A 7276-nucleotide genomic window follows, 5' to 3' on the forward strand; every position below is an offset into this window, starting at 1 on the left:
AAACAAATATTTACATTTATAAATCAATCATTTTTCAGTTAAGGTGTCTGTCATGTGTTATCAGTTATTTTATAAAAACAAGTGTAAGAAAAACTAAAGTGGTTAAATACTTGTGCCACTGGAGTCAAACATTGTGGTGACATTTGGTTTTAGGGTGATTTTCACCTCGCAGGCGCTTGTGTTTACTGCTGAGTTCCACTGACAGCAGCAGAGGTCTAGATTGTATGTTCAATAAATGCTGCTCATGGCTTTACCTAGTAACTATCTTCCTGGCCTATGCCACAAACAAACAGGAAAAGAATGCCTCCATAGCCAGCCCTCTCCCTCCATATGGCAGCTTACATAGCCACCAAGACACACTTTTTTTTTTAAGCGAACACTTTCCCATTTTCTTCTTTCTCTTCCCATATACCAGATGTCTATAAGATGAAAAGATACTTATTTCTCCCTTCATGATCTACTACACAGACCCAAATTTGGTGTAACTCTGTTCCCTTGGTGGCTGAGACAGACACACTGAAGAAATGTTTTGCCTGTGAATTGCATGCAGATTGTGGCTATTAGCATGCATTTTTAAGATGTTATACTCAGATTTGGGAAGCAAGGAAATCACTGCTGTCCTCAGCACACAGGGTCCCTTTCTATCCAATATCAGCACCTTGAAACTGATTGTTTGCTGGTTGCCCCCCAGTGGGCAAATAATTTGATTTTCAGACCTTTGATCAAATTCCATTGATATCCATTGAAACCAATTTCTTGATGGCAGTAGCATATTCATGCATTCATCAGCTTCCATGTGGGAAATTCAGGCAGATTTAACTGCCTTCACATTTACTCAACCAGCAATCAAGTCCTCACATGCTGCTCCCTTCAGGAAGTACCCTCTGCCTACAGTATAAATGGGTTACACCACTTTGCTCTCCATGTCCACAGTGTCTGTCCAGGATCTGGTAATCATTCCACAGAGGAAAAGAAGCCTAGTGCTTCACTGCCCCTTGTGTTTTTCTGTGATTTACAACAACCTATGCACCTAGCCAAGCTAGGAATGGAGACCCACCCCTTCTCAGAGCTATTAGACGATCTAAGAAGGAAAACCTCACTTCAAGTGTTAAATATTCCATGTGAGGTTACCACAGCCCAGTAACTAAAGAGGTACTCAAGCCAGAAACACAAATAATGAGTAGCAATTGTAGTTTGATTCTTCACTCACTCTTTGTCTGTGTTTAGCTGGCATCCTGTGAGATCAAGTCACTCAAAAGTCACAGCACGGGCACATCCTTAGTAGCTCTTCCTTTATGCTTCAACATACCTAAGAACTGCTGATGGGCTCAACTGACCAGCTAGTTTATTCCTTCATCCTAAACCAAAACAAACTGTATTTTATTCCTGACAGATATTTATAAAACCTGTTCATAAAAATAATTTTCAAATAAGGATGCTTTTCTCAGGCATAAAATTCCTGAGATTTACTGCTAGTAGATTTTAATGACTATTGCAGTCAGCTGGCTGAGACTTTTGTACCTTCGTTATGACCAAAAATTTCCAAATATTTTTCTTTTCAGCTTAGAAAGTTTGGGAAAAATAAATTAAATGCCTCACCTAGGCTTCACACTTTTTTTTTTAACCAGTTATTTAGTGACATTTTCCTTTTTCACAACCATATGGAATAAGCATTATTTTAGGGGAGTTATCTGTCATTAGGATCAAGAGTAGAGGTGAGTACAGTTTTTAAATAATGTATTTCAATATTAGAAAAATTATCTTTATTGCTACTCCCTACTGTTGTCATGGTTTCCAAACAGACAACAGTATTATTAATGTTCAGTTTAACACTTCTAATAAATATCTGCTGTTCCCTGTTGGTCAGTGTTTTCTGGATTTATTTTCTTCCCTAACAAAACATTAACAGAACCACAGATTGCAATTAGTGTTATGAACTATTTAAAATGCTGCCTACATTTTCCTCTTCATTTAACATATGATTTTATAAAAAAAAAAATCATCTAATGGTAGGTAGGAATCAAAACAAACCCTCAACCCACAGTTATGAGTGCACATACTTCATAAAGGGCAGTAATAAGTGGGTAAAAAAGCCAAATATAGCAACAAAGAAAAAAATTTTATAAAACCTAACCCAAACCCAAATTAAAACAAAAGCAGATTGTATAAAATTGTTATTTTATAACAATTACATTAGACAGCCTCTGAGTATGAAGAAAAAGCATATTTGGAAAGGGAGAGAATATGAAAGCATTTTTTAAATCCCTACCCTTAACACATTTAAGGTCATTTACAATTTATTCCTTCATAGCAGCATTCCCAACTTAAGACAAGACGAGTTTATGGAAAGAATCATGGACCACCCTCCTCAAAACAAGCTTCATCTTAGCCTGATGGAAAGTATTATAAATATCAAAACAGGACATTTTCTAGTAAATTACTTTTTCACTGGAAAATGCTGATTCAGTGACACTGAACTATAAAGAAGGAAAATATTTGTTTAATTGACAATTTTGGGCAAGAAACAATTGAAGTGCCCTATTTAAACCAAATTGCTCCAACAAATACAAAGAAACGATCTTTTTTTCCTGTGCTAGGAAACTCAAACTTCTTTCAGGATTACTCCCCCCCTCACAATGAAATATTTTAATTCACTGGGGCCGTGCTTTCCAATCATATGATAATTGGGTGGAGCAATTTTGGCCAGCTCTGATCTTTGTACTAGTTTCAGTTTTTAAAGCCCTCTTTGAAGGACACTTCTGCCATGCTTATATAATAAAGGGCATTGTTAAACATTGGCACTGGTGGTAACTATTCTCAACTACTCTCACTGCTTCCGCACTGCATTACCCATCCTGGGATGTGAAACACAACCAGCACAAGTGAAAGCTGGTAACTCTTTGATTTAAAAAAGCACTTATTTAAAAAAAGACTCAATGAGACTTGGGTTTTGTTTTGTTTTTTGTACTATTACCTATCTCTTCTTTGTTACCAACTTTTGAACCTGATGCCAAAATGCAAGAAGATTTCAGCAAGGAGGATAACTCAACCATATTGAATTCTCTCATCAGGCAGATTGAAAAGGGGTTATTTTAGCACTGCAGTCAAGGAAATTGAGGTGTGAGGGTGCACCTTGTTAGGCAGCAGAGAATCCTTAGGGCACACTCATATACATTTTAACCATGAGAAAAACGTCAGTCTGAGCTTCTACCTTCTCAGTTGACCTCTCAACTTGATGAGCTTTAGGACATAGTCTATGTATGAATCTATATGATTACATAATCTCACTGTTCAGGAGAGTATTCATTAGAGCTATGAAATTCTTTGCTCGTGGTTACCAGAAAATAGTGCTGGAAGTTACTGGGAAACAAACTCTTCCTATATGGGAAAGCATTCTGCTTTGCAAATTGCCACATGGGGAATGGAAAAAGACAGACAGTGCTGATGTGAATAACTTCTGGTGACTTTTAAAGCTATAATGATGCCTCCTTTTTTTGCCTCCCATAGAAATAGAAGGAAATTGCTGCTTTATAGCTGCAGTAAACCAAGCAACAGATGAAGATGTGCTAGAAATGGTAACAAGATGAGCTGTTCCAGTGTGGGGACTAGGAGAGCAGATTCAGACTGCTGACGTGTATCCACAAAATGAGTTTGGAGGGCCCTGGCAGGCACCTACCCATGAGACAAGCCCAAGCCACATCATCCAGACAGGAAGAAGCAGGTGCTGGAGCTGACTCTTGCTCACAGACACTGAGGAGCTGAGGAGATGGATTATTGCTTCTGTAACAGCAAAAGAAAAGGCAGTGTTTTGTACTTTAAAAAAAATTAAAATAATGATGGCAGTTAATTTATTACTCCACTGAAGAAATCTACTCCTGCATCACCAAGATTAGATATCAGGATGTAGGTTACAGACTTGTCGGCTGCTCAAATCTAATCAGAATTTGTAAACTCTGTTGACTGGTTTTATTTTCTGAGATATATCTGTCTATATATTTTTTATAAAAACTTACATATTTATAAAACTCATACATTTTATATATTAAGCATATATGCATAAATATAGATTCTTGTATAATTACTTATATATAGATATATATAAAAAAAGAACACATTAAAAAAATTTATCTATTTTCTCCTCGGATAGTGCACTTTTAATGCACAGAAAACGTAGCTGTCAGAAGGAAAAAATCATAGCTTCCTCTGGCCCAGTACATTTTTATAGTTAAATAAAACACTAGGCAAACACCATGGGGAGCAAGAGTTCTCATCACTAGAAACCTTGAATTTAATCTCAAGCCTATGAAATGGTTTATTCTGCTCATCAATTTGAGAGCTGTCAAGAATTAGACACTTGGATTATTTATGTGGTGTTTTTTGAAGTCTCTTTGAGAAAATCAAATGTGTTCTTTCCCTTTCATAATTCTCAGTAGTAGAGTAGTTAATAGAAGATAAATTAAGTCAGTTACAACTTTGCAATCCTGTTGTATTCTAATTACATCCTGGACAGCATCTGTCCTAGCACATTTTCTTCAAAAGGATTTGAAAATATTAATCATTACTTGAAATTTATTAAGTGCTTAGATGATAATTAATGACATGAAGAGGCATTCAGCTAAGTCTCATCTGAACTTCTCCCTATAGCTGAACATAATTAAAATCAGAAAATCAGTAAGCATTATTATCACTGCTAGAGGTGGCAGATCTGACAATGCATTGTGTAAGCCTGTATTTCCAGCAAGAATATGCTATTTTTCCAAAGACTTTAGAAGGACTGGGCTAGAAAGAAGTACAGATTAAAGTACGAATGAGTAAAAAAACATACACCAGTTAAGCTTTTTGACAATTTTTGTCATTTTTTGCAGTTGTTTTTTGTAATTAGTTGCATTATACCAAGATGAAGCTGCGCACTCTGACCATAATACCCCTCTTTGATCAAGCACCTCCACTTGTCCTGATTACAAAGAATATGTAAATGTATGTTGATTATGTTTCACTGTGAAAAATAATACAATTATTACAGAAAAAAAATATGTATAGGCTTTTCTAAAAGTGATAATTGTCATCTAGTTTTCAATAGAGGAAATTATCACTGAAAGTTCATACCACTGATAACTGCCACTCTGGTCCTGAGAAATGCTTAGGCACCTCATTATGGAGGGGGTCTACTCCCACTGCAGCTCATCTTGAATGATTTTTGAATTCCCTCTTTGATAAAATGGATCCATTTCTCCCCACTAAAGCTATATCCAACATAAATATTTCTTGATGAGGCTGTTTTCATAAGAAAATTTGGCATGACTCCACAAATGGTTCATGTGTTTTTGTAAATCCATCAAGGGTTGCAGTGAAGTGCCATAAAATACAGCCCCTGGTAGAGAAGCATAATTAAGATCTTGAAGAAAGTGATGAGTTCAGTTCATATTTCAACTTTCAATTATTTAAATCTTTTTTTCCGTTGTTCCTTCTCTCACCACAAGAAAGCATTTAATCTGAAGAGCCTGTTAGTCCTTATGCACACTTGAGGGTCCTAGTTAAAACAGCTCTGCCTGCTTGTTCATGAGAATTAGGGAATAATTTCTACATCTGAGCAGTCAAAGAGCCAATACAAATTCAACCAAGTGTTTCTCTCTTCTGATGGAGAATTTCAATTGAATGTCAAAGCCACAGGAAAACCTCCTTCAGTGTGTTCAGATTTTATGTATATCTTGTGCCCAATTATGTATTTCTAACTTAATGCAAATATTCCCTCCCAAAGAAGACAAATGTGACATGGTTATACAGACTACGTCAAGCTGAAGTTTATTCTGACAAGTAAACTGACACTTGCTAAGTAACATTTAATCTATGTGTCATCATAATTTATACTGGTTCTTCTATCACTGAATGAAAGGCATTCCAGTTAACTTCTAAGGTACAAAGGAAGGTTTAGGGGATGTTCAGACTTGAAGGAGTACAAGTAGAATTTACAAGCATACTGAAAAATAATTACTATAGCTTGTTCTTTGAACAAATAGTTGAAGATAGATGAAACACTCTGCCATGCTGTATTTCCAGACAAATGATTACAAATTACGGTGGAAAAAAATGTTAGAAGAGAAAAAACAATTTTGACAGAACATAATACACATCATGCACTCAGCATCCTTCCCTAATATAGAGGGGGTTAAAAACAGGACCACAAAGCTATATTGTCTGTCTAAACAATCAAGGAACACCAACTACATTCAGGAATCCTAGACTTTCTGAAAGGGATTAATAGTTAGATCATCATCACATAATTTCTTTTCACTTCACCAAGTTACATTATAGAGTATTACAGAGGTAGAAAGCACTGTAGCTCTTACAGTTGGCTCCCATGTGAAATGTTGCTCCTCTAAGACCACATTGCAGCCAAGGGCACACCAGAGTTTTCCAAGGTCAAGGCCTACTTTAGTAGTTCCACGAGAGGAAGCTTTATGCCTAGTTACTATGTGCAGTATTTTTAAATAGTTTGGCTTAGGCTGATAACAACTGACTCTAGAGAGAACTGAAAACATAAAACATCCTGAGCTGGAAAGGACCCACCAGTATCATTGTGTCCAACTCCGGGCCCTGCACAGGACACCCCAAGAGTCACACCATATGCCTGAGAGCATTGTCTGAATGGTCCTTGAACTCTGTTAGGCTTGGTGCTGTGACCACTTTGGGGAGCCTGTTCCAGTGCCCAGCCACCTTCTGGGTGAAGAACACTTTCCTAATATTCAATCTACATCTCCCTGACACAACATTCCCTTGGGTTCTGTCACTGGTCATTGTGGAACCCCACTGGTGACTGGCTGTCAGCCTGATGGAACTACATTTGCCCTTTATGCCTGACCTACAAGCCAGTTGCTTACCCATGGGGGGTTTATCCAGCTGTGTGTTGGACATTTTGTCCAGAAGGTTACTCTGAGAGTCATTACCAAAAGCTTTACTGAAATCAAAAAAGATTACATCAATTGGTTTCCCTTTATCAGCTAGGTGTGTTACCTTGTCATAAAAGGAAATTAAGTTTGACAAGCAGGACTTTCCTCTCATGAAGCTGTGCTGGCTGGGATCAATGACAATGTTGTCTTTCAGATGTTTTCTCAATACCTCCCAAGGTGATTTCTCCATAATTTTTCCAGTCACTGAAGTGAAAATGACAGTTCTATGGTTACCAGGGTCATCATTTTTGCCCTTATTGAAAATTAGGACAATGTTAACCAGCTCCCAGACAACTCAAGATGCCTAAGGTTGTTCAAAAATCTTTAAG

The sequence above is a fragment of the Lonchura striata genome, chromosome 2 (assembly GCF_050655825.1).
Source record: "Lonchura striata isolate lonStrDom1 chromosome 2, ASM5065582v1, whole genome shotgun sequence".
Classification (NCBI taxonomy): Eukaryota; Metazoa; Chordata; class Aves; order Passeriformes; family Estrildidae; genus Lonchura; species Lonchura striata.